The sequence below is a fragment of the Mauremys mutica genome, chromosome 7 (genome assembly GCF_020497125.1).
Source record: "Mauremys mutica isolate MM-2020 ecotype Southern chromosome 7, ASM2049712v1, whole genome shotgun sequence".
Taxonomy (NCBI): Eukaryota; Metazoa; Chordata; order Testudines; family Geoemydidae; genus Mauremys; species Mauremys mutica.
The window spans coordinates 76236050-76263697 of NC_059078.1; the positions used below are offsets into that span (position 1 = coordinate 76236050).

At 46.6% G+C, this 27648-nt stretch overlaps 1 protein-coding gene and 1 long non-coding RNA gene across 3 annotated transcripts in view; one reads left to right on the forward strand and one right to left on the reverse strand.

The window, feature by feature from the left end:
- LOC123374333 overlaps window positions 1-20478 on the forward strand; it is a 69351-nt gene extending 48873 nt beyond the window's left edge. The window contains exon 3 of the long non-coding RNA XR_006581071.1: window positions 20051-20478. This is a non-coding gene — a long non-coding RNA (uncharacterized LOC123374333). The remainder of the gene's footprint in view (window positions 1-20050) is intronic.
- BMPR1A (bone morphogenetic protein receptor type 1A) overlaps window positions 1-27648 on the reverse strand; it is a 216850-nt gene that overhangs the window by 120111 nt on the left and 69091 nt on the right. Inside the window, exon 1 of one of the 2 annotated variants that reach the window (XM_045024179.1) lies at window positions 11602-11713. The exons of the other annotated variant lie outside the window; for it this stretch is intronic. The gene's annotated coding sequence lies outside the window, so the exon portion shown is untranslated. Of the gene's footprint in view, window positions 1-11601; window positions 11714-27648 lie in introns of those variants that run through there. 2 annotated transcript variants of the gene reach the window in all.

The following is a 27648-nucleotide window of genomic DNA, read 5'->3' on the forward strand; positions in this document are numbered from 1 at the left end:
GCCACGAAAAGCTGGGAGGACTTACGGAAGGGCCTTGTGCAGTCAATATAAAATGCAAGCGCCCTGCGGACATCTAGGGAGTGCAACCGCTGCTCCCGTGGAGATGAATGAGGTTTAAGGAAGAAAACTGGGAGGAAGATGTCCTGATTGGTATGGAAGGCCGAAACCACCTTAGGGAGAAAAGCAGGATGTGGCCGCAATTGAACTTTGTCCTTATGAAAGACAGTGTAAGGGGGGTCTACAGTGAGTGCTCGGAGCTCAGCGACCCTCCTGGCTGAAGTAATAGCCACCAGAAAAACTGTCTTCCATGAAAGATATAGGAGAGAGCAAGTTGCCAGTGGCTCAAAGGGCGGACCCATAAGCTTGTTCAGTACTAGGTTAAGGTCCCAGGTAGGGGCGGGGCGGCGAACTTGAGGGTAGAGGCGCTCGAGGCCCTTGCGGAACCTAGCGACCACCGGGTGAGAAAACACAGAGTGCCCACCCTCGCCGGGATGGAAGGCGGATATGGCCGCCAAATGGACCTTCAGGGAAGATATGGCAAGGCCCTGCTGCTTAAGGTGCCAGAAGTAGTCTAGAATGACTGGAAGGGGGACCTTCGAGGGCGTAAGAGCCTGTGATGCACACCAGGCTGAGAAACGCTTCCACTTGGCCAAGTAGGTGGACCGAGTGGAAGGTTTCCTACTACTGAGCAGAACATGCTGCACAGGGGCGGAACAGTGCAACTCCGAGGAGTCTAGCCACGCAGGAGCCACGCCATGAGGTGGAGAGACGGAAGGTCCGGATGACGGAGACTGCCGTGCTCCTGGGTTACAAGATCTGGGCAGAGGGGGAGGGTGATCGGTGAAGATACGGACAGGCTGAGCAGCGTGGTGTACCAGGGCTGCCTGGGCCACGCTGGAGCAATCAGGATTAGATGTGCCCTGTCCTGCCGGAGCTTCAACAGAACTTTGTGAACTAGTGGAAACGGGGGGAACACGTAGAGCAGCTGGTACTTCCATTGAATGAGGAATGCGTCCGAGATCGATCCTGGTGAGTGGCCCTGGAACGAGCAGAACGCTTGGCACTTCCTGTTCGTGCGAGTCGTGAAAAGGTCCACTCGGGGAAAGCCCCACTTGCGGAAGATCGCGTGGATAATGTCCGGTCTTATGAACCACTCGTGGCACAGGAAGGATCTGCTCAGCCGATCCGTGAGAGTGTTCCGAACTCCTGGGAGAAAGGATGCCACCAGGTCGATCGCATGTGATATGCAAAATTCCCATAGCTCGATGGCTTCGAGGCAAAGAGGGGAGGCGCGAGTCCCTCCCTGCTTGTTTATGTAATACGTGGCCTTTGTGTTGTCCGTAAGCACGGAGACACAACGGCCGGACAGAAGCTTGCGGAATGCATGGCATGCCAGGCGAACCGCTCTGAGCTCCCGCACATTTATATGGAGGGAGAGTTCCTCTGATGACCACAGGCCTTGGGTGCGCAGGCGACCGAGGTGGGCTCCCCAGCCGAGGGATGACGCATCTGTCGTCAGAGACAGGGTGGGCCGCGGTGGGTGGAACGGTAACCCCGCACAGACCATGGAAGGGTTCAGCCACCAGTCGAGGGAGCGCAGTGTACTCGGCAGGACAGTGACTAGAGTGTCCATCGTGTCCCTGCCCGGACGGTACACCGAATGGAGCCATGTTTGAATCGGGCGAAGGCGTAGCCTGGCGAATTTGGTGACATAAGTACACACCGCCATGTGGCCTAGGAGACCGAGGCAGGTGCAGACCGAGGTTGTGGGAAAGGCCTGAAGACTGCGGATGATCGCGGCCATCGCCAGGAATCTCGGCTGAGGGAGGCAGGCCGTGGCCAGAGTGGAATCCAAGGTAGCCCCTATAAAGTCCAGCCTCTGAGTGGGGACCAGGGTGGATTTGTCCACGTTGAGCAGCAGGCTGAGACATGCAAACAGGTCCTTTGCCACTCATACATGTACCCTGACTTGTTCCTGGGACGCTCCCCTGATGAGCCAGTCGTCCAGGTACGGGTACATGTGGACCCCTTGACGACGGAGGTGGGCGGCAACCACTGCCATGCACTTCGTGAACACTTGAGGTGCTGTGGAGAGGCCGAAGGGAAGGACCGCAAATTGGAAATACCGATGACCCGCTACAAAGCGGAGGTATCTCCTGTGCGGAGGAAAAATGGCTATATGAAAATAAGCGTCCTTCATATCGAGGGCAGCATACCAGTCTCCGGGATCCAAGGACTGGATAATGGTCCCCAGCGAGACCATCCGGAATTTTAACTTTATTAGGAATTTGTTGAGGCCCCATAGGTCTAGGATAGGCCTGAGGCCCCCTTTTGACTTGGGGACCAGGAAGTAACGAGAGTAAAACCCTTTGCCCCATTCTCTCCTTGGCACCTCCTCTATTGCTCCGATGGTGCGAAACGTCTGGATCTCTTGCAAGAGGAATTGCTCGTGAGAGGGGTCCCTGAAGAGGGACTGGGAGGGAGGGCGGTAAGGCGGGGTTGAAGCAAATTGGAGGTGGTATCCTTGCTTAACGGTGCGCAGGACCCAGATGTCCGAGGTCAGGTGGGACCACGGAGGGAAAAAATAAGAGAGGCAGTTGGAGAAGGGAGGGAAAGGATCTTGAGCGGGAAGTGGTATGCTGTCCCCGGGCACGCCTTCAAAAGGACGACTTCGGGCCCGGTTGCGGTTTGCAGGAGCCGCGGTTTTGGTTGGATTGCGGGCCTGAATAGCGCCTGCGGCCTCCGCGCCCTCGGCGCCTGCCAAAATCCTGTCTCTGCCTAGGCACAGAGTACGGACGGAAGGGCTGTGGGCGGTAAGTGCGCCGCTGGGTCACGGGGGTATGCATGGCCAGGTTACGTATAGTGACCCTATTGTCCTTCAAATTCTGGAGTCTGGTGTCAGTCTTCTCCGAGAATAAACTCTTGCCCTCGAAGGGCAAGTCCTGAATGGTATACTGAAGTTCGGGCGGAAGGTTGGAAGCCTGCAGTCAGGAGATGCGCCTCATGGTGATATCGGACGCCAAGGTTCTGGCTGCAGAGTCCGCCGCGTCTAGGGAAGCCTGTAACGAGGTCCTGGCCACCTTTTTCCCTTCCTCAAGGAAGGCCTTGTACTCCTGGCGGGAGTCTGGGGGAAGCAACTCCCGGAATTTAGCCATCTCCGCCCAGGTGTTATAATCGTAGCGACTCAGCAGAGCTTGCTGATTCGCTACGCGCAGCTGTAAGGCGCCCGCCGAATATACCTTGCGGCCGAGAAGGTCCATCCTTCTGGCTTCTTTGGATTTCGGAGCCAGGGCCTGCTGCCCATGGCGCTCCTTATCATTGATGGACTGGACCACCAGGGAGGAAGGAGGAGGATGCATATAGAGGTACTCGTACCCTCGGGATGGCACCATATATTTACGCTTGACTCCCTTTGCTGTCGGCGGAATAGAGGCCGGCGATTGCCATAATGTGTCTGCCTTGGCTTGAATAGTTTTAATAAATGGCAGAGCCACTCTGGTTGGCGTGTCAGCCGCAAGGATGCTGACGACAGGATCCTCAACCTCTGGGGGACCTCCTCTACCTGTAAATTTATATTGAGTGCAATTCTCCTGAGGAGGTCCTGGAGCGCCGTAAGATCTATTGGAGGTGGGCTCGAGGACGACGAGCCAGCCACTGCCTCATCCGGCGAAGAGGAGGACGAGACGCCGGGGGCAAGGGCATCCTGCATCTGGTCCTGGTCCTGCTGAGGCTCCTGCTCAAGTCGTGCCGGTGAGGTGGATGCTTGAGCCAACTGTTCGTCCGTGCCAGCTGGTGGAGGACGACTAATAGTGGCCTCTGGGGCCCGATGCTCAGAAGAGGCGGCACGTGAGGGAACAAGAGGAGCACCTTGGGCCTGATGGTATGCCCATGGTGTCCAAAAGGGCCACTGCTGAGCACCTTACGCTTGGGGAAGGGCTTCCTGAAAGAGGCCCTCCGGCACATCCGCTTTGTGGTCCTGGGAGTAGTAACTTCCCGCTTGGGACGAAACCGACGGATGCCTGGAAGGCCATGGAGGAGCAGAGAGACCTTGGGCCGATGTCCCCACCGATCTGGTGCTCTTCCGCACGGGAGACCGGTGACGCAAAGAACTCCGGTGCTGAGAACGCGACCGGGACCTACGACCGGCCCGGTGCCAGGAGGTCAACCGGGACCTGGAGTAGCGGCGTCGCGAGCGGCTCCTGGGGGAGCGGTGCCGGGAGCGTGAGCGGTGCCGTGGATAGTAGGACGGCGACCGGGAGGAAGAACGGTGCCGCGAGTCCGACCGGCGCCGCATCGTGGAGCGGTGCCGGGACTGCGAGCGGCGTGAAGAGCGGGAACGGCACCTGGACCTGGAAAGTCTGCGGGACCGCGATCGAGAGCGGTGCCGGTCAGGAGCGCTGACAGAAGCTGGATGAATCAGGGCCGACTTCCCAATTGACTGGATCACCCACACCGGCGGTGACGGGGGTAGTGGCGGTGCCGAGTCTGACAGCGTGATCAGGTCCTTCGCTACTTCACATACCTCCGGCGTGGATGGTATGACCAGCTCAACCACAGCAGGTGCCGGGGAGACAGGTGCCGGACTTGACGGCCCTTGGCGGACCAGAGTCGACAGCGCCGGCTTAGCAGGTGCCGCGGCGGGAGTGGGCGCCAGGCGGTGCAGCTGAGCCGTGCCCTCGCGTCGGGCAGTGCCGGAGCAGCAGGGGTCTTAGCCTTTTTTGCTCTCGGAGAGAGCGAGCGCCTCAGGCTTGACTTGGGAGCCGGGGACGTCCGGTGCCAGGAAGGATTGGGTATACCGGTGCGGCCCAGTGCCGAAGAGGAACTTCTCAAGTCCGATGGGCCCGCACTCGGTGCCGAAGATGGAGGGGTAAGAGCCGCCTCCATAAGGAGCTGTTTAAGCCTAATGTCCCGCTCCTTTTTAGTGCGAGGCTTAAACGACTTGCAAATCGAGCACTTAGCAGACAAGTGCGACTCGCCGAGGCACTTCCGCATGACTCCTGTTTGATCTCCTGTAGGCATCGGCCGATGGCAAGCCGAGCACGGCTTGAATCCCGGGGAGCCGGGCATGTGCACCGGTCCCGGTGTGGGGAGGGCCTAAGCCCCGAACCCGACTAAACCTACTAAATACTAACTTACCAATTAAGACTTAAGAATTAAGTATACTTATCTAAACTTAAACTAAATCTACAACTAGAGAGAAAGAGAACGAGAACTGTGAGAATGCTAGGGAGGTGGAGGTCAGCTAAGCCGCACTCCACTGTTCCAACGACCGACACGGGCGGTAAGAAGGAACTGAGGAGTGGGTGGGTCGGCTGGTGTATATATCCAGGGCCATGGTGGCGCCACTCCAGGGGGCGCCCAGCCGACCCACTGAGTGTTGCTAGGGTAAAAGTCTTCCGACGAACGTGCACGCGGCGCGCGCACACCTACATGGAATGGATATGAGCAATCACTCGAAGAAGAATTAAACATTAGTGTCTGGAAATCAGTAAGGAAGCAACTTTGTAATTATGAAACATCAATATAGTAATATTAAATATGAATGTTGTCACTTTCTGTGTTGTTAAATTTTCAGGAGAAAGAAGTTGTCTAGAAATTTCATCTCTTAATAAAATACTTTAAAATGAAAGAGTCGGCTGAGTTTCTATTTAATGCAGAAGGGTAAAAAGAGCCATGATTTATTCTCAAGTTCTAGTAAGCAGGATAACCTGATATGTTCTGTTTAATTATTTTTTAAAGTGTTATTTCTTTATGGAGGTATGCAAGATATAATACACACAGTAGGGTCTTACTATCCTGCACTCTGCTAACCCAATGGTGCTGTAATCTGCCACACAAAAATGTGGTCCCACTCCACTTCTTAGCAAAGATTTCATAGAAGACTGCTGAAGTCAAGTGTCATAAAAATTACCGTATTTTGTAAAAACATGCCACACCACCTCTACTAGTATTCCACCTTAAATACGTTTCTTAAATAAACTACAGTTGAGAAAATGGAGTCATTCTAATGATCTATTGGTGTCAATGGGGCTTCATGTGTCTGACCCTGTATAGTTCTCACTGCTCGAACGGACCCAACAGTGGTTCCACATCACATGGCCCGTGCTCCAAGAGCTGGGGGATGTTGGCCAGTCAGCACTTCTCCCTTCCAACTTATGTCAGAGCCTCCCAGAGGACGGGAGGAGCAGCTACAATGGTGCCCCTCACAGAGTGTGTCCCTCCTTCGCTTCTGGGCTTGTCCCTCTTTGCCACTGGCCCCATCAAGTTTCCCCACCCATTGAGACAAGTGGGTGACACTTTGAGCATGTTCACTTACTGCATAATTTGCACAAATCATTACTTCAAAATAGAACTTCAACGTAGAATTAAAAGAAGCTTGCGTGTGGTTTCATCTAATATATGATTAATTTTATTCCTATACCAAAAAGAGTTTATATATTCTAATAATTTAAAAATATCATCCCCCATGCAAACAGGAAATACAGTAATTACACACCTCTGTAAAAACTTCATTATAAGTTACTTTTGCCCAGCATGGAAAATAACAACATCGGAAGTTTAGTACTGTTTATTTCTAATTTTGGGGTGCTGTTTTCATTATAGAAGTGAGATATTATCCTTATGAATTTTTCAAAACCATTCTTACCCTCCTTTCCCTTTCCCAAAATATTTCTGTATTTTTGTTCTTATAGCACTAAAAATACTTTGTAGCTGGATCGTTCCTATCTTAATTTTTTTAAAATAAACCCATATGCAACAAAATATTTAAAAACGAGCTGTGTAATTATTCCATAACTTCTGAAACTATTCTGATTTGTGACATGCACGTTGCCACTTAAAAGACTGATCTTAAAAGTGACATGCTAATAAAATTCAAGGGGTGTGTGAGAGATCTATTTTTGTTTCTCTCTGATATATACATAAGAATTTGTTACTACTTACTTCCAATTTTTTTGAAATGTTAATGTTAAATCTTGTCTTCTTGAGGTCAAGATATGTCACAAATGAGTCCTGAGAGTTTTCTTATCCCTCATTTGAGCTTGTCTTCTTAAGCATACATCATGTCTTTAATTTAAAATAGGTGTCAAGACTACCTGTTCTCCACTTGTCCACAAAGTACTTTTCCAGATTAGGAAAATAGGGTGTGCTTGAGAAAGCGTTAACATAATCTTAAACACAACCTTGCATCTAGTGTAGACACAGTTCAATACCTTTAAAAATACATGGGTTGGTCATGATTGATCCCTACAAAAAGCCCCAGAAAAATTAGGTGAATATTCACCTATTCTCTATTTAAAAAAACAACAACAAAATTTTACATCTAAAGGCAAAGATGCCAACCTTGCAGTAAGACCTTCAGGGATGTTAATGGGGAAAAAAAAGAGGAGGAACTAGGGAGGTCTGCTCCCCTCCACTTCCCCCAGAGAAACTGAAACCTCTCCCCTGCTGTCATCTCCCCTACCTGTTTACAGCCAACCTCCATCCCTGGACCCCTCCCTCCCTCAATGTGCCCCTCACTCTCAAATAGGGAGAAGAGGAGAGTCAGACCTAGGAAAGCTGCCCTCCTATGCTGCCTCGGGCCTGGACCTTCTTCCCAGGATGATCCTCTGCCTCTTCTCCCTGCTCTGACACATTCACTCTCTCCTCCTCCTGCCCCTCCTCCCCCCACAGCTTCTCCTCATGCTGCAAACTGTGCACTAGGGGGTTGATGGGAGGCAAGCCACAGCAGGGATTCACTGCCCAAGCCACAAGCTGTATATTATGCTCTAACTGCGCTGTGTGGACTCTTGATGCACTCTAAGTACCTAGAGTACATTACCACAGTCCAGCAGGGTCTATGAGGGGCAGTTAGAGACAGCATACAGCCTGTGGCATAGGCAGTGAATCCAGTAGTGCCACAACCCATTCAAAATCACTGCAGTCTGTGCACGTGCCACAGGAGAGATGGAGAAGAACATCCTCCCACTGCCATGGTACTATTTTCTGTGTTCATCAGATACCAGTGGTGGTGAGTGATACACACACACACACACACACACACATAGTTTTTAATGTATGTATAAAATGTGTGTTTAGAAGATTTAAGCCATTACATTAGTCATTTCATAATTGCATGTAAAATTGGAAGGAAAATGAAGGAGGGCATCACTGAAAATGGTGCCAAAAACAACATAATCCAGTTTTTTCTTTTATTTTACAGGTCCCTGAAAAAGTGCATTGCCTCAGTCCAAATAAATATCAGTATATGGTTAGACAAAGATGGAATTTCTTCATAAAATATCTGATTTTGATAATGACATAAAATTTCAGTCGTTGGGTTGTATCTTCTAATCTGTTACAACACAAATTGATTCATGAATGTTGGTCTGGCCACAACTCGTAATAATTTTTAAAAAACCTTAAAACTCAACAAACCAAGAAGTTCACTATTCCACAAAGTTTTCAAGTTTTCCTTTTTTCTCCAGCAAATAACACAGGTGACAGCCATTATAGACTTAATTTGACTAACCGGGAGGAATTAGTTGCAAACCAAAAGGTGGAAGGCAACTTGAGTTTTAAGGAAAGGAAGGAATGAGAGCAACAGAGCAAGGACAACAGATTTCAAAAAAGTAGACAATAAAGGTCCCATGGGAAGAAAATCTAAGGGAAAAAGGAGTTCAAGAGTGTTGGTAGTTTCTCAAAGAGACAATATCAAAGGCACAACAAGAAACTTACCAATCCTAAGGAAAGATACTATGTATGAAAATCAAGAAGGCTGCAAGAAGAGCATTTTGATGACCTAAAACCCCAAAAGAAACCGTACAAGCGGACAAATTGCTAAAGGTGAGTATGAAGAACAGCACAAGCAGGTAGGGACAAAATCAGAAAAGCTAATGCACAAAACTAGCTACACCTTGCAAGGACGTAAAAGGCAATAAAGGAGAGGTTCTATGAACACATTAGAAGCAAGGGAAAGACAAAGCAATGTGTAGCGCCATCATTTAGTGGGTAAGGAGAGCTAATAAAGGACAAGAAGGCTGAGGTATTGAATGCCTATTTTGCTTCAGTCTTCACCCCAAAGGTTAACTATGACTAGACATTTAACACCATTAATATTAACAACAAGGGGGAAGGAAGACAAGCTAAATGGGGAAAGAACAAGTTAAAGAATATTTAGATAAGTTAAGTTACCAGAGCCTGTCAAAATTCACCCTAGAGTACTTAAGGAATGAGCTCAAGCAATCTCAGAACCATCAGTGATGATCTTTGAGAACTCATGGTGGAAGGGTGAAGGGCAAGCATAGTATCTCTATTTAAAAACAGGGAAAAGGAGGACCCAAGAAATTATAGACTAGTCAGCCTAACTGTAACACCTGGAAAGATAACTGGAATATATTATTAAACAATCAATTTGTAAGCACCTAGAGAATTTATAGCATTATCATGAAAAGCAAACATGGATTTGTCAAGAACAAATCATGCCAAGTCACCCTAATTTCCATCTTTGACTGGGTTACTAGCCTACCGGATGGAGGGAAGCAGCAGATGTGATATACTTTGATTTTATTATGGCTTTAGACAGTCCCAAAAGACATTCTTGCAAGCTAACTAGGGAAACGTGTTTTAGATTAAATTACTGCAAGACGAGTGCAACACTGGTTGAACTGTATTCAGAGTGCAGTTATCAATGGTTAGCTATCCAGCTGAAAGGATGGGGTTTGTCCTGGATCCAGTACGGTTCAATATTTTTATTGAGTTGGATACTTGAAGACCATGCTTATAAAATTTATGGATAACACCAAACTGGGAGGGACTGCAATTCAAAGGACCTTGACAAATTGGAGAATTGTTCTGATGTCAACAAAATGAAATTAAATCCACTGCAAAGTACTACATGTAAGAAGGAAAAATCAAACGCACAGCTACAAAATGGGGAATGACTGTCTAGGCACTGGTACTGCAGAAAAGAATCTGGGGGTTATAGTACATCACAAATTGAACATGAGCCAAGTGTCATGAAGTTGTGAAAAAAGGCTAATATCTTTCTCGGTGTAATATGTAAGAAATGGGAGGTAACTGTTCTGTTCTACTCAATACTAGTAAGGCCTCAGCTAAAGTACTGTCTCTACGAAAAATGTGGACAAACAGGAAAAGATACACCGTACTGAAACAGTGAAGATAACTTCACTTAAGTGCTGTCAAATGTACAAAATAACAATAAGATAAAAATATTCAGGCAAGAGAGGTTTTTAAGTGGATTGTCACTTTATGGCAGTGGCTCTCAACCTTTCTAGACTACTGTACCCATTTCAGGAGTCTGATTTGTCTTGTGTACCCCCAAGCTACACTTCACTAAAAACTATTTGCTTACAAAATCAAACATACAAATACAGAAGTGTCACAGGATACTATTACAGAAAAATTGCTTACTTTCTTATTTTTACCAAACAATTATAAATCAATCAATTGGAATACAAATATTGTACTTACATTTCAGGGTATAGTATACAGAGCAGTATAAACAAGTCATTGTATGTATGAAATTTTAGTTTGTACTGACTTTGCTAGTGCTTTTTATGTAGCCTGTTGTAAAACAAATATCTAGATGAGCTGATGTACCCTCTGGAAGACCTCTTCGTACCTACCAGGGTACATGCACCCATGACTGAAAACCACTGGTTTCTGGTTTCAGTAAATGAACCACAATAAATTGTCACTATAATTTAAAAATCTGAAGAAACTAAAATCTATGGGACAGATTCTCACCTGGAGTAAATAGACTTTGGTCCAATGAAGTCAATGGGAACTATGCCAATTTATACCTGCTCAGAATGTGTCTCCATTTGTTAACATGACCTAACCCGAATAATTCGGATTTATTAGAACTGGTTTTGCTACTTCAGTTTAATACTCTTAATATTAGTATAGGTTTAAAAGCCAAGTGACTGACAGACATATTTGTCAATGCAAACTCCTATAACATTTAAAATGATAGATTCAGTGTGTATCTGTTTACACATTGAATTTGCAGTGTGTTGTAGCAGTGCTGGTCTCAGGATATTAGAGAAACAAGATGGATGAAGTAATGTCTTTTATTGAATCAACTTCCATTGGTGAAAAAGAAAAGCTTCTTCAGATCTCTGTGTAGCTTCTCTCTTTCACCAGTAGAAGTTGGTTTAATAAAATATATTACCTCACCCACCCTGTCTCTCTTCATATTATATCGTCAGCCCCAATACCAGGAAATGAAAAGAACGTTGAAGTCTTATTTGTGGGACATTTATAAACACTTGTAGCTCACTTTTAAGAGTCATGAATAACACACATTCACTTCCAGGTACTGCAGTAGCATTTCTGCTCATACAGAAGAATACGTGTCTGACAATTTTGATATCTGAAGCAGCAGAGTTTATAATCAATGGAAAAGTCTGAAGATTTCTTATTTTTAAATAACTAGAGGGAGGTACCCAACAGTATCTTGCATATTTTAACAACAATTAATTAATGGGACTTTGTTCCACCCAAGAAAACATTTCACAAATGAAAAGGTTATGTCCCCCCTCCCCTTACTACAATTTCTTAAAAACGAATTTAATTATGACAGAGCTGATTGTTTCATACCTAAAGTTACTACTCATGAAGAAATTACAGCATAGCTGCTTTATACTGTGTCCTGCACAATTCTGTTAGTTGGGAACACCACTCTCCCTTCATTCCTGCAGGCCCATCTGACTGTTATTCAGGGATTCCAATTAAATAACTGCCTTAGAATTTCTGCCAAAATATTACAGTAGTGAAATTCAGCAAAATGTTTTCCCAGTGCCATGAGATATTTATGAATATCCTATTGTGCTACAGACAGCCTACATTTTCTAATTTGAGTAATAACCCTCATTTGCTATACAACTTTTATTCATCTTGACCCATGATTTTCCTCCTTTTAACTCTATTATTGGTTGCTATTAAGGGCAGCATCTCTCACTAGCTGGGATAATAGGTGAGCTGACATCCATGCTCCTTCCTAGCATAACTGACAGTAATTCCTCCTAGCATAAACTAGTAAGGAATACTATGACCAGCCAATACCTAAGCATGTTGTACAGATGATAGTTTAACAAACAGGTGTTTTTGCAGGTTTCCTAATATCAAATAACTCAGTAGATGTGAATGTGAACAAAATACAGGCATATCCCCAGATTTAATACAAATCCAAACTGAAAATGCAATTAAAATTGTGCAAACTAAACCAGAACAAATATTAGTTAATGTAACAGAATGCCATTCACCTGCTTTTATTAAGCTTGCATTCATAGACAATAAAAAAAGAAAATGAGAAACTATTAAATATAAATAAATTTCATTCAGATGTCATCGCTGTTCTGGTAAATGTGCATCAACATAATTTGACCATATCATACAGTCTACTAGATTTTTCACACATTTTTGATCTGAGCAACAGGCATACCAACATACACTGAGGAAGAGAACTAAGGCCTTGATGCTGCACAGACTTATATACCTTTATATACATAGGTAGTCCCACTGAAGTCAGGACAGGGAACTTAAAAAACATATTTTATTTTAGCAAGAATATAGAATATATTCAAATTAATTAAGTGAACACAACATTGCTTTCAGCTTCATACAGCACACCTAGTGAGTCCTTTAGCACGCTTAAAGCATTTGATCACAGAAAGAAAAAGGTTTTGTAAAACAGTCACTGCAAAAAATTAAAAATTACATGGTCAGAGTTTCCTGTATTTAGATGAACTGACATCAGTCTATTACTGTGACAGCAATAAAACAGTCAAAAAACACAGCCATACAACAAAACATTCAGGTAAGTATTTTTGCTCTCAAAGTAGACAGTATTATATAAATCCAATATTTCAAGAGGAGCATTTCAGAAAAATGACAAAAGAATCTTTTTAATGGATATTCTGTTTGACTGTCATTTGTCCATATATGTCACTTCATGATGAATATAGGGAAACAAAATTCATCTCTTTAAATGTTGAGCTTGATTAAGAAAACAAATATGAGTAGTCTCATTTTTTTCAAAAGTTACATAGCTAAATCAAAACTGGCATTTTAGCTGCAAACATTTTTTTTATATTAACATTTTACCCACATGAGGGTAGTATAAGTTAACTTGTGACTTAGAAGGGGCAATTGTGTTAAAATCTACATAATTTCTTTTAAAATAAATATAGTTACTATTTAAAAAAAACAAATTTCAAGTTTGGCATGAATGAAGAAAAAAATATTCAACAGCAGCAACACAGCCAAATCAATGCTTTTAATATAAATGCTGGAAAATAAGACTACAGGCATTCTTTCTCCCTCTCATCTCAGCCCCCATCTTAATTCTTGTTTTCTATGCAGTAAGGTTTTTCTACTCTTCTGGCCAGCTGCCAGTTCTATAAAATAACTTGGAGTAAAGCTCTCCCCTTTCCTTGGGCCCTTCCCCCTAAGCAGCCCCAGGCGCCCTGTCTGACATGCTTTTCAAGGCGTGCTAGACTACATAGCAGACTTTCTGGCTCCACTTCCATTGTTTGCATGGCTACTCTGCTCCTTATCCAGAGCCTGGATTAGCATAAGAATACTGCCTTCTCCCTCAGCGAGCAATCTCCCCCTCCAGAACACCTTACACCCCCTAAAAGAAAACAAAAGAAGGATTTTATTTTCACAATCCCTCCCCTTCCTCCCCCTACTTAAATAACCTTTTCCTATTCAAGGTCGTTAAAAATTAAAATCTTAACAAATAACTGAATCTGACAACGGTCAAAAATACTTGTTTGCATATATTGGTAATTGCCAAAAGGTTAAGAGTTTCAACTTGATATTATTGTTACAGAACCTTCATGCTCCATGGTCACCTACGTAGCATGATTTTACGTAGTGTTGTATTACAGTGAAGGGTTAAAATCCATGTGCATTTTATATAACAACCTGGTATATGGATTGTGCCAGCTCTTTTCCAGACCCAAAGTCCAGAGTTTGGTCAAAAGACCAGAGGCCTAGCAAACAGTAATCAGCTAAGAGAAAACTGGAGTAAACAGATAACCTTGCTTTGCTAAAATAAACCTAGCCAGCAAATTGCCAGGTGTTGGAGCTGAGTCCTGAATAATTGTGTCTTATTCAGAGTTGCATATTGAACAAAGAATCGCTGTTCCTATTGTGTTAGTTTCTTCAGTAGGGAGAAGTTCTTCCCACATATCCAACCTTGAGTTTATGAAAGGTTGGCACATCAGTATAATATATGGCATCCTCCCATCTCCCTTTCCCAGGGACCAATGCCTGCCTTAAAACACACATATACTTTCACTGTTTCTTTGCTTTAAACCAGGGGTAGGCAACCTATGGCACGCGTGCCAAAAGGCGGCACGTGAACTGATTTTCATTGGCACTCACACTGCCCGGGTCCTGGCTACTGTTCCAAGGGGCTCTGCATTTTAATTTAATTGTAAATGGAGCTTCGTAAACATTTTTAAAACCTTATTTACTTTACATACAAGAATAGTTTAGTTATATATTATAGACTTATAGAAAGAGGCTCTCTAAAAATGTTAACATGTATTACTGGCACGCGAAACCTTAATTAGAGTGAATAAATGAAGACTCGGCACACCGCTTCTGAAAGGTTGCCGACCCCTGCTTTAAACCCTAGGAATGTAGCTGTTGGACAATCAGAAGAGTTGCTTCATTCCTATGGACCCCAGATCAGAATTCAACATATACATACTTTATACTAATACATTTATCAGAGTATTAATTAAATGTTAACTCATTAACTTGAGACCATGGGCAGAGACATTATGTAACCTTTTAACCACTGGCTAATGTGCTATCTTGTCTTGCTGCAAAGCCTATCCCGGGGTGTGGAACTGCCTACCCCGTCACTTTCTCCTGCCCATGGAAAACCCATATATTCTATTGTAATCAATCGATTGACAGTGTCTCTGACCCTAATAAGCAAGGGGACACTCTGTCAGCGCTGTATGTAATAATCTGCTATGCTTGACCTCTACACGGTGTGGATTTATGTTCCTTCATACAGAAATATACTTTCAAATCAGAAGGCATTGCACACTCAACCCAGGAACAGAAACGATGTCTAGAGGAAGATGGGTGGGGGGAGATACCCTACAGAGTCCTAATCCATTTTCCCTCTGCAAAAAATAAAAAAAAGAACTCTCAATTACTTGGAGCAACATTAATTTTAAACAGTAAACAACCCAAGAGTTATTTTGTCCAAAAAAAATAAGTTAAATAAAATAAAATGCTGGCAAACACCTGTGCCAACAGGTTAAATGTGGGAGTCTCTTGACTGCTTATTTATTTGCTCTTCCTCCAGTGTTCAACGAATGATGCCAAGGGCCCTTTTCCAAATTCTAGCAATAGTATTAACACAGGGCCTACCATTAAGAAGGGTATGGCAAGGTTACTCCATAAATAAGGCTGCGATTTAGTCATGGAATCCGTGGCTTCCAAAGACCTCCGTGTCTTCAGCCAGCGCAGGCTGAGATCTGCAGGGTCCTGTTGCCTGTGGAGGCAGGGAGCCACAGCTCTGGACCACTATGGGCGGCAGAGGGGAGCCCCGCTGCTCTTGGCCATCATGGGTTGCATGGGGAATCCGCCACTCCTGGCTGCCGTGGTAGGCATGGGGGACCCTGCAGCTCCCAACCCATGCAGGCATCAGGCGGGATCTGGCATCAGAGGGAATCCCTGCTGCTCCCTGCCCCTGTGGGCCACAGCCTCAGGGAGAATGCCCATTGCTCCTGGCCACCACTGTTGGCAGGGGAGATCCACCGCTCCCTGCCCCCATGGTCAGCAGGAGGGAACCGCCCCCCACTGTCATCCACTGCAAGACCCCTGGAGCTCCCACCAGCTGGTGGGACAGGTCATAGGCTTCAGTGAATTTTTCATTATTGCCCATGACCTGTCCCTGACTTACACTAAAAATATCTGAGACAAAAGTTTAGCCTTATTCATAAAGAGCAACAGGCAAGTAACTTGTTACTGACAGTTTAAAACAATCAGAATCAACATAGATACTGTTCATCATTGCTGAACCTAGTGTGATTTGGTTCAAGTTAATATATCAAACCCAACGTTTTGTAAACAAGATGGTCTCAGCCCTGTGATTTTACCTAGTACAGCCCTGTGATTTTACCTAGTAAAATTAACAATCATTTAAATTGGTGTTATTCAGCACTTCCCACTTTCAATGGTGCAGACAGAAATCTAATTACTTTTCTGCATATGCGTCAAGCAAATGCTATTAGCATAAGTAAAACCAAAATCTTAGGTTGATTCATCTGATCACAGTGTGAAATGCTGCCAAGTTGGGAGAGGAGCAGTGTAGCGTTCCCTTGATCTCAAGTGGGAAGGGAGGCAACTCCACCTCACTGCATCAGGCAATAATGTTCGGTCTCAGGGCCCGCTGGCTGGGGACGACCAACGAGCAGTCTATAGCTCTCAGCCTCTTGGCTGGAGCAAACAACAGTTAACGGTCGAGAGTTTGGCGCCAGCGTGGAAAAGAGCAGTAACCAGTCTTTAGCCTAAAGTCTCCTGGCTAAGGCAGACAGCAATCAACAATCTAGGGTCGCAGCCTCCTGGCTGGGGCAACTAACAGGCATTCAGGCCTGGAGTGAGTGTGTTGCCAATCCCCAGATATGGGGAGCCGCTAAGACAGCAGGGGGACCTGAGCCCACCTTAGTACACTGGGTCCCAGCCCAGGACCATGTTAGTGGCAGGCAGTCCCACGACTGGGTTGGCAGGGAAACCAAAATCCACTGCCTTACTACCCAGCACCACAACCTGCCCAATGTCTGGTTCCCCTGGGCTACTTTCTACCCCACTTAGTTAGCATTGCTCTGTTGAGTTGAGGTTCTGTCTTGCCACCTCGCAGACAGACAGCGGCCACTTCAGCCACTCTTCGGGGTCCTCTGTCTCTTCGCTCAGTAGGGCACTGGTCTGCTTGGCTGCTGGTCCAGGGTCCCACAGAAGATTCAGCTCCCTGGAAGAGGTCCACTTCCTTCTCTATTGCAGCCTCAACTGAGCTACAGGGCTCTCCCTTTACACTTCCTGCGAGGAGAATGGGCTGGGTTTGGTCCCTCCCTCTCAAGTCCAGAGGGAGGCCACTCTACCTCACTATAAGCAGGCACTGCCAGAATTAGGGGCCTAAGCTTGATCTGTTGCTTCCCAGGCCAGCATAAACTGAGAGTCTTGTGGAAACACCATGCTCAGACTCCAGGGAAGGAACTAATTTACAGTCCCTCTTAAGTGAGTTTTTATGACCAGCTGACAAAACAGAATTGGATAGTCTCTGGACTGAGTTGCCTCCAATAGGAGCTCCCCTCTTAGTGAATAAAAGCTACAAAGAAAAAAGTTATATCTGAACACTAAGTGTTAATGAAATAATTACAGATAAAATATTTTTTACATAAACTCAACAGGTGTTTAAATCAACAGGTTATCTTTATACAAGCAGAAGTTTAATGAATGAAATTTTAACTACAATTAATCTGATTTCCCCAGAAATACTAATCACTTCCCTGGCCTGAAAAAAAAAAATCATACACTTTCATCATGTGTATTTGGATAATGTTGGTACCGTATGTACAGCCTCACAACTATTCTTTTGTACCCTTTGGTACATACAAGTAGATTGATTAGGCTTCAATAAGCACAGGCAGAATGAAGAGGCAAGCTCGGATGCAAAATAAAATTCCAGCTGCCACCAAAAATACCTTATAATTAGTTGGGTCCACTGTCTGATATACAACTTGTAAACTATTTTGATATTCTCAATATCAAAAAGTGATAATCATCACTACTACAGCACATGACAAGCTGAAGTGTACAAAAAACAGTTACCTACCTTTTTGTAACTGTTGTTCTTAGAGATATGTTGCTCATGTCCATTCCATTCTAGGTGTGTGCGTGCCAATGTGCACAGTCGTCAGAGATTTTTGCCTTAGCGGTATCCATAGAGTTGGCTGTAGCACCCCCTTGAGTGCCGCACACTCATCCATTGGTATATTAGGCACTGTGGACTCTCTGTCCTCTCAGTTACTTCTTGCCGGCAACTCCAACAGATGGATAGGAGGGTGGCTAATGGGCATGAGGAACACATCTCGAAGAACAGTTACGAAAAAGTAAGTAACCGTTTTTTCTTCTTCCAGTGGTTCCTCATGTCAATTTCATTCTAGGTACCTCACAAGCACTATCCTCGGATGTGGGCTCAAAGTTCACAATCTAGAGGCTTGCAGTACTGCTATACCAAAGCAGCAGCATCCCAGACCTGCTGGATGATCGCGTAGTGGGACGTCTATCTGTTGACGGACGGACAGGTGGCCTCCCTACGAATATCCTGCATAGGGACCTGGGACAGGAAAGCTGCCAAAGAGGCCTGCACTCTAGTTGAGTGGGTGGTTACGATCACCGGAGGAGGCACCTTTGCCAGATTGTAACAGCAGTGAATGCAGACGGTGATCCAAGAAGAAATTCTTTGAGCGGACATCCTGTCAGCCACTGCAATGAACAATTGTGTCAACTTGCGGAATGGCTTGTTCTAATCTTAGAGATCCAGCAGGCATATGTTATCTCAACCAAGAATGCAATGTTCCAGGACAGGAGAAAGAGAGAGCAGGAAGCCATAGGCTCAAAGAGGGGTCCCGTGAGTCACGATAGCACAAGATTCAGGTTCCACGGAGGAATGGGGTCCCTGACGTGTGGGTAGAGGCCTCATGGCTCTTGAGGAACCTGGCAGTTATGTCCCGGGAGAAAACTGACCTACCCTAGAGCGGAAGATGGAAGGCCGAAATAGTGGCCAAGTGGACCTTGACAGGTGCAAGGGACGTGCCTGTGCCCTGGGAAAATGGAAATATGCGTCCTTCAAGTCAAGAGCGGGGTACCTGTCTTCTGGATCTAGGAAAGAGATAATGGAGGCCATGGATACCATGCGGAACTTCAACTTTTTGAGAGATTTGTTGGGACAATACAGATCCAAAATGGGTCTGAGGCTCCCTTTTGCTTTCGGGATTAGGAAGTAACAGGAGTAGAACCCCTTTCCTTTCATGTCTTGAAAGACCTCCTCTACCACCCCAAGGCGCAGGAGGTTCTCAACTTCTTGGACGAGGAGTTGATCATAAGAAGGGTCATGAAGAGGGACAAGGAAGGGAGATGGGAGGGAGGATTGGCTACGAATTGCAGGGTGTAACCCAGGGGTCAGCAACCTTCAAAAGTGGGGTAGCAAATGTTCATTTATTCACTGTAATTTAAGGTTTTGAGTGCCAGTAATTCATTTTAACGTTCTTAGGTCTCTCTCTCTAAGTCTATATTATATAACTAAACTATTATTGTATGTAAAGTAAATAATAGTGCAGTGAGGTGAGTGGGGACGGCAGCTGGTACCCCAGGCCGGCAGCGGGATGAGCAGGACTGGTGGCCAGGACCCCGGCTGGCACGGGGCCGGTGGCCGGAACCCCAGACTGGCTGCGGGCTGAGCAGGGTCGGCGGCTGGTATCCCAGGCTGGCCGCAAGCTGAGCTAGGCTGGCAGCCAGGACCCCGGCTGGCAAGGGGCCAGCGGCTGAAACCCCAGACCGTCAGCAGGCTGAGCCGGTCTGGGGTTCTGGCCACTGGCTCCTGGCCACCAGCCCCGCTCAGCCCGCTGCCGGTCAAGGGGTCCGTTCATCCAGGCAGGCAGAGGGCTAAGTGGAGCCAGCGGCCAGGACTCTGGCTGGCAGCAGACTGCCACTAAAAATTGGCTTGTGTGCCGCCTTTGGCACATGTGCTGCAGGTTGTCGACCCCTGGTGTAACCTGAGGATATTACTTTGAACATCCAACGGTCCGAGGTCAGCCAAGACCAGGCCAACCGGAAGGGGTGGAGATGATCGAGGAGAGTGGGAGGTGGGAAGTGACTGGGCCGTTGTCCTCGAGTGCACCCTCAAAATGATTACTTCTGGCCTCTTTGGTTCCTGGAAGGGCCACGCTGAGCAGACAATTGGGAAGATGATGGGTGTCGCCAATTAGACCCGATGTTTCTATCCTTTCTCCTGTAGGTGACCAGCCAGGGAGTCCCCCAGGACCTAGACGGTAGAGGTGGAAGAGCCGGAAGGCAGAACGGCTTCCTGGCCTGCTGAGGAGTATAGAAACGAGTCTTTAAGGCCATGGATCATCGAGTCCATGAGCTTGGAGAAGAGCCCCACACCCTCAAACGGGGTAACCTGGAGGACTACAACCAGGAACTGCGCCTCATGGCCACCGTGGAGGCAACAACCCTGGCCGCTGAGTCAGTAGTGACCCAGGCCATTTGAAGGGCCCCCCTTGCCACCGCTGTGCCTTCGTCCACTAAAGCAGCAAACTCCTAGGCTCAGTCCTGCGGAAGAGCAAGAATTTGTTAAGAGAGTCCCACAGGTTAAAACTGTACCTGCCTAACAGTGTCTGGTAGTTAGACACCTGGAATTTCAGGCTTGCCAGTCAATGAATCTTTCTGCCAAATAAGTCCAGTCTTTTGGCATCTTTTTTTTTTTCGGAGTGCAAATGACTTGGCCCTGTCTGTCCCTTTCATTAACAGCGGACATGACCAGTGATGCTGCTGAAGGGTGTGTATACAGATATTTGAACCCTTTTGCAGGGACATAATACTTCCCTTCCGCCTTTTTACCAGTAGGTGGAATCGAAGACGGGGTCTGCCACAGCGATTTGGCAATCTTAAGAACCCCTGGGTGGACAGGTAGCACGACCCGGGCCGGGGTGGAGGAGGATATAATATTAAAGAGGTTGGCTGACTCCTCCACGACTGCCTCAATTTTTAAGTTCAAGTTGGTAGCCATCATTTTAAGCAGGGCCTGGTGTTCCTTGAAGTCGTCGGGGGGACTGCCCGTTTGGGAGGGACCCGCCACCGCTTCGTCCAGACATGACAATGATGACTGCACCGCCTGGGGAGGGGCGGGTCCCCCTTCCTTCTCCAGGAATGGCTCCTTAGGTGCCGGAGTCTGATGTGCTGCCCCTGAATTGGATTTGATACCATGTTCCAACTCTGGTGCTGGGGGGCACTTTGTCAGAGGTGGCCAGAGAAGACTGGTAGGAATATGGGACTGGCATTACGGGCACGCCCCATAGGTTCCAGTATGGCCATTGAGTGGGCCACTATCCCTGCTGCCATGCCGGTTTTGCGGGTCGGCTGTGAATCACCCCTCCTTGAAGAGGGGCTAAACTCCCAGTTCAACTCCGAACACTGTCCTTCCAGCGAGCTGTCAAGGCGGAGCTGTCAAGGCCTGAGTCTGATGACTGACTCTAGTTGGTAACTGGCGAGATGAGGGCGAGGATCGGTGCCTGTGTGACAAGTGGTACTGGGGAGATCGAGACTGGTGCCACGACAGGGAGCAATCCCACTCCAGTGGGGACCGACGTCTGGGAGACCATCTGGGCAAAGGTGACCTGCATCGTGGCGTGATCGGTTTGTCCTTAGGTGTTGGGGCATTAGCTGAGTCTGGTGCCTGGCGCGATGTTTGTAGTGCCAGTCGGGCTACTTGTTCTTTACCTGCCGGGGCTGCTTCAGACCCTAGGAAAAGCTGGGGCCCCCTGATGCTCCCGGGAGTCGGAGGCAGATCCCTGGCCGGGCTGGGGGGTCCAACCTCCGTGGTACCCCCCGTGAAGCTCCAGGGTGGGCACATGGCCTGACATAGGCCCTTTGCCCGAGGTCCCTTTCCCTTCTGGTTCCAGGGGGCTCTTCTTCTTCTGCCGCTTCTTCAGCATTGGCAGGAGGGAATGGTACTGGGCGGAGCGCTTCGCATCAATGCTGAGTTGCTTAGCACAGAGTCTGAGGGGGAGGGCTCTGACCCAGGACAAAGCACAGCCTCCATGAAGAGGGGCCTCAGGTGGATATCCCGCTCCTTTTGGGTTCTAGGGCAAAAGTTGTTACAGATTCTGCACTTGTCCTTTCTATGGGACTCCCCCTAAGCACTTCAACCAGCTGTCGTGGGGGTCGCTAATAGGCACCGGCCTGCTGCATGACGAGTATGGTTTGAAGCCGGGAGAGCAAGGACTCTTAACTAACAAACTAACCTAACACTTAACTTAATGGCTAACTAAGTACCTACAAACTATATACTGTACAAAGACAGACAGACAATGGGCTGTAAAGAACCGCTAATGCTCTTGCGATGCAAGACAAGGCACTGCGACCAACCGTCATGGGTGGTATATAGGAACTGAGAGGGCGTAGTGTTGGCAGTGCCTAATATACCGACACGTGAGCACGGCACTCAAGGGGGTGCTACAGACAACCCTACGGATACCGCTAAGGCAAAAATCTCCGATGACTGTGCAAGTGGGCGCGCACACACCTAGAATGGAATTGACATGAGCAAGCACTCGAAGAAGAATTATTTTCACAAGCAGCTGGCTGCTAAACCAGAATATATTAACACTGCTTCCATAATTAATATGGAGAATTTAACATTCGTTCTGCACTAAATGAAAATATCAAGGCTAAAGCATGTAACAAAATTGCATACACTAACACTATGGGAACAAGGCTCAGATTTTAGATGTGCCACTCTGTGCTCAGAGTTAGTGTGTCAGGGCTCCAAAGGTGGGCATGAATCAGCATTCAAGACATCCTCCTCATCAGTACCTGGTCTGGGTTGAGAAAGCTAATGATCCAACCAGTGGACCAAATTCAGTGATGAATGCTGGTGGTCACGTGCCACCTGAGGCATACTGCACATATGCAAAGTGCTCCAAAAATTATTTAACAACAGCACTGCCGACTTCAAAATGCAGTGTAAGGCACACAAAGTTAAATATGGAACTCTTACATTTTGTATTGTAAATCTGCTTAGTTAAACAACTGCAGAAACAATGTTACAGAAAATAATATACTTCCCTTAGTTCAAACCAGGCTTGATAAAAATGAAAATAAAATAAAATAAATAAATTGCATACAAAATCATGATTTAAATCAAATCCATCCTGGTTCAAACAATGTAGTTTCAACAAATACAGCCTCAAAGCCGTTTCTAAACATAACAATAATCTTTCTGTAAGGCAGGGTTCAAAGGTAATGTTTACATTTCAACAGTAACAGTCTCTTGCGTCCTTGTATAAAAGTGTTAACAGACACAAATGAATAGCAATGTCTTGAGAGAAACAATATATTAAGATTAAAATATTATATGTTCATAAGGGTTTGGCCATTTTAAAAAAAATATACATTGTATTTCCTGTATTAAGGGTTCAAACAAGCATAAGATTGGTTACTCGCAGCAGAACTATTTAATAAAAAATGAGAAATGAGAAAAACTGTATTTTCTAAAACAATACGTGCGAACTAAAGTAAAAAGGGGGCACAGATCAACAAGAAATCCAGTACATTTTAAAAAAATAATTATTTTCAATTACTACACCTGTCCCTAAATTTCCCTCAATTTTTTGTGATTTTACATTCACATTTTCCTGTTTTTTTTTGTTTTGTTTTGTTTTCCTCCATTGCTTATGTGAAAAAACAAATAGCTGGAGAGACTGAATAATTGAACTGGGTACACAGAGTATACAAAAAAGTGCTGTCCAAAGACTAAAACAAACTGAAACAGAGAAAATCCAATTATAACTGTATGTATTAGTTATATTAATAAAATGGAAGTATGATTTTTAAGTTCACAGTATCCCTTTAACATACACTTGACCTGAAAGTGGTTGCCAATGGAATGCATCCTGATTTATGTGCACTAGCATGGTCACATCACCAAGACTTTATCACCCAAGCCACAGGAGGATGGGATATTTCATTTATTGTCCTTGAGTTCTCTCTGTAGCCTGTGACAGTTGACAGTCCAATATTACATGACAGACATTTTCCTGCTGTTCTGTCTTCACACACTTGCCCTTCTGTGACTTCACCTGCTCTCTCAGTGTCATTTCTATGTTAATAATTCAGATGCAACTCTCTACTAACAACATCTCCCCATCATCCATCGGGGCTTACAAGACTTCTTGCCTTGGCTCTCCTCTCACGGATATCCCCCAACTGCCTTGAACTAAACATAGCAAAAAATGAATTTATCTTGCCTTCTAAACCTCTTCACCATTAGCAACTCCTTTATATCCTCATTCACTCAAGATTGCATCCTTGTGATTATCCGACTCCTTCCTTTCCTCTCTTCATATTAAGGCTCTCAACAGGTCTAAAATCATGCTGCTTCCTGTCCATCCCCACTACCAAAACCCTGGTTGTTCACTCCATGATTCTCTTACAGTAATTCATGCAACTACCTCCTCTCAGGTGGACCAAACTCTCAATTCTCCCTTTTTCATATCCAACTTTCAGCAGCTAAAGTCTTCTTGTTTCAATAAACAGTCTTTTATACCTCCAAGATGGAAAAAAAGATTTAAAAGCATATTGTTGAAGTTGCACTGGAATTAGTAAAGAACTGACTATACATCCACAAAATCATAAATACATATTCATAGCGTAATTTAGACACCTTTGTGCTTAGGGACTGACCTATAGATTTATCCCAATAAAATAAAACAATTAGTCATATTCAGGTAGCAATTAAGGGCTTTTTAAAACTCTACTACTGTGTAAGAAATGTCAGTCTGGTTTCCCTGAGAGTGAGATAGATGGAAGGAAGAACACAGATTTAGACTGTCTACACTACAGCTTACGCAGGCATAAATTATGTCACTCAGGGGGGTGAATAAACCACTCTTGCGAGACATAAGTTACACTGACATAAGCGCTGGTGTGGCCAGCGGTATGTCAGTGGGAAAACTTCTCCAGCCAACATAGCTACTAATGCTCATGGGGCTGGACTAGTTAAGCTGACAGAAGAGGTCTCTCCCATCAGGTTAAAGTGACTAAATTAGAGAGCATTGGTGCAGCTGTGCCACTGTAAGATCTCTAGTGTAGCCGAAGCCTCAGTATACCAGACACTGCCTAATTTTGTGAGAGGACATGGGATCACTTATTTCCATGGAACACTTTTTATGGGGAATCAACAATTAGGGAGCTTAGATTTTATTAACTCTGTGCTGAGGATAAAACTGTGAGGAAAAGACGGTTACTCACTTTTGTAACTGGTTGTAACTTTGCAATTGTTGTTCTTTGAGATGTGTTGCTCATATCCATTCCAATTAGGTGTGCGCACGCCACATGCACGATCGTGGGAAGATTTTTACCCTAGCAACATCCAGTGGGTCAGCTGAGGCGTCCCCTGGAGTGGCGCCCTTATGGCGCCGGATATATGCCCTGGCTGACCCAAGGCCCCCTCAGTTCCTTCTTACCGGCTACTCTGACAGTGGGGAAGGATGGCGGATTTGGAATGGATATGAGCAACACATCTAGAAGAACAACAGTTACAAAGGTGAGTAGCTGTCTTTTCTTCTTCAAGTGCTTGCTCACATCGATTCCAATTAGGTGACTCCCAAGCCTTACCTAAGCGGTGGGGTCGGAGTGAGATGTCGTGGAATGAAGGACCACTGAACCAAATGCAGCATCACCCCATTGCATAGTGGGCGAAGGTATGCACCGATGACCAGTCGCTGCCCTACATATCTCCTGAAAGGGCACATGCACCAAGAAAGCAGAGGATGAAGCCTGAGCCCGCGTGGAGTGGGCAGTAAGGTATATAGATGGGACACCAGCCAAGTCATAGCATGCACAGATGCATGATGTGATCCAGGACGAGATGCGCTGGAAGGAGACCGGAAGGCCCTTCATCCGGTCTGCCACAGCAACAAACAGCTGTGACGTTTTCCTGAAGGGTTTAGTTCACTCAATGTAGAAGGCCAGGGCCCTGTGAACATCTAGGGAGTGCAGCTGTTGCTCCCGTCAAGAGGCGTGCGGCCTCGGGTAGAAGACAGGGAGGGCTATGTCCTGGTTGACATGGAAGGCAGACACCATCTTAGGGAGGAAGGCCGGGTGGGGTCGCAACTGTACCTTATCTTTGTGGAACACCGTATATGGTGGTTTCGATGTTAGTGCCCGGAGCTCAGACACATGCCTCACCGAGGTGATAGCTACAAGGAGGGCTGTCTTCCAGGAAAGATACAGGAGCAAGCAGGTGGTCATTGGGTCGAACGGGGCATCCAGGAATCTGGATAGGACCAGGTTAAGATCCCACATAGGGACCGGTTGTTGAATGAGTGGGAACAGGCGCTCCCACTTCTCCTTGAGAAATCTGCTGATCATAGGATAGGAGAAGACCAGGTGCCCATTTTTGCCCGGGTGGAAAGTCGAAATAGCTGCCAGGTGCATCCTGATGGAAGATATTGCCACGCCCTGCTGCTTTAAGGATAGGAGGTAGTCCAAGATGACAGGTACTGATGCCTGAAGGGGGGGCTGTATGATTCCAGGTGCACCAGCAGGAAAAACACTTCCACTTGGCTAAGTACGTGGACCTGGTAGAGGGCTTCCTGCTACCCAAAAGGATCTGCTGGACCGAGTGAGAACAGCACAGCTCAGACTGATTTAGCCATGCAGCAACCACACTTTGAGGTGGAGAGACTGCAGGTCAGGATGACAGAGTCGTCCGTGATCCTGAGTGGTCAGGTCTGGCCACAGTGGAAGTGGAATCTGGGTGTCCACCGACAGCTCTATGAGAGTGGCATACCAGGGCTGTCTGGGCCACGCCGGGGCGACCAGAATCAGAAGGGCTCTGTCCCTGCGCAGCTTGATTAGGACTCTGTGGACTAGCGGGAATGGAGGAAAGGTGTTGCACAGGTGATCCTTCCACTGAATTACGAAGGCATCTGCCAGGGAACCCGGAGAGTGCCCTTGGAGAGAGCAGAACACCTGGCATTTTGGATTCTCACGAGAGGCGAATAGGTCTATCAGGGGAAAGCCCCACTTCAGGAAGACAGAGTGGATGACGTCCGGGCGAACCAATCACTCGTGAGCCTGGAATGATCTGCTGAGGTGGTCCGCTAAGGTGTTCTGGACCTCTGGGAGAAACGACACCACCAGATGGATCAAGTGGGCTATGCAGAATTCCCACGGACGAGTGGCCTCCTGACAGAGGGGGGACGATCAGGCTCCCCCTTGCTTGTTGATGTAAAACATGGCCATAGTGTTGTCTGTGAGGACTGCAACACAACGGCCTTGAATGAGCTCTCGGAATGCTTGACACACCAGGCGCACTGCTCTGAGTTCCTGTACGTTGATGTGCAGGGATAACTCTCCTGCCGACCACAGCCCCTGTGTACGGAGGTTCCCGAGATGGGTGCCCCATCTCAGAGATGACGCATCCGTGACTAGGGTCACTGAGGGCTGCGAGGCGTGAAATGGCACCCCTCGCACACTGATTTGGGGTCCAGCCACCAGCCTAGAGAGGCTAATACCCCTGGCGGGATGGTAACCACCGTGCTCAAGCTGTCCCGACCTGGGCGGTATAGTTGATAGCCAGGCTTGGAGTGGATATAGTCGCAGCCTGGTGTGCCTGGTCACAAACGTGCAAGAGGCCATGTGTCCCAGGAGGCAGAGGCATGTTTTCACAGTCGAGGTCAGGAAGCTTTGCAGGCTGTGGATGATGTTCACCAGGGATTGGAAGCATGCTTCTGGCAGAATTGCCTGGGCTAGCCCTGAGTCTAATACTCCTCCTATGAATTCTATTCTCTGGGTTGGTACCAGAGTGGATTTCGCGACACTGAGCAG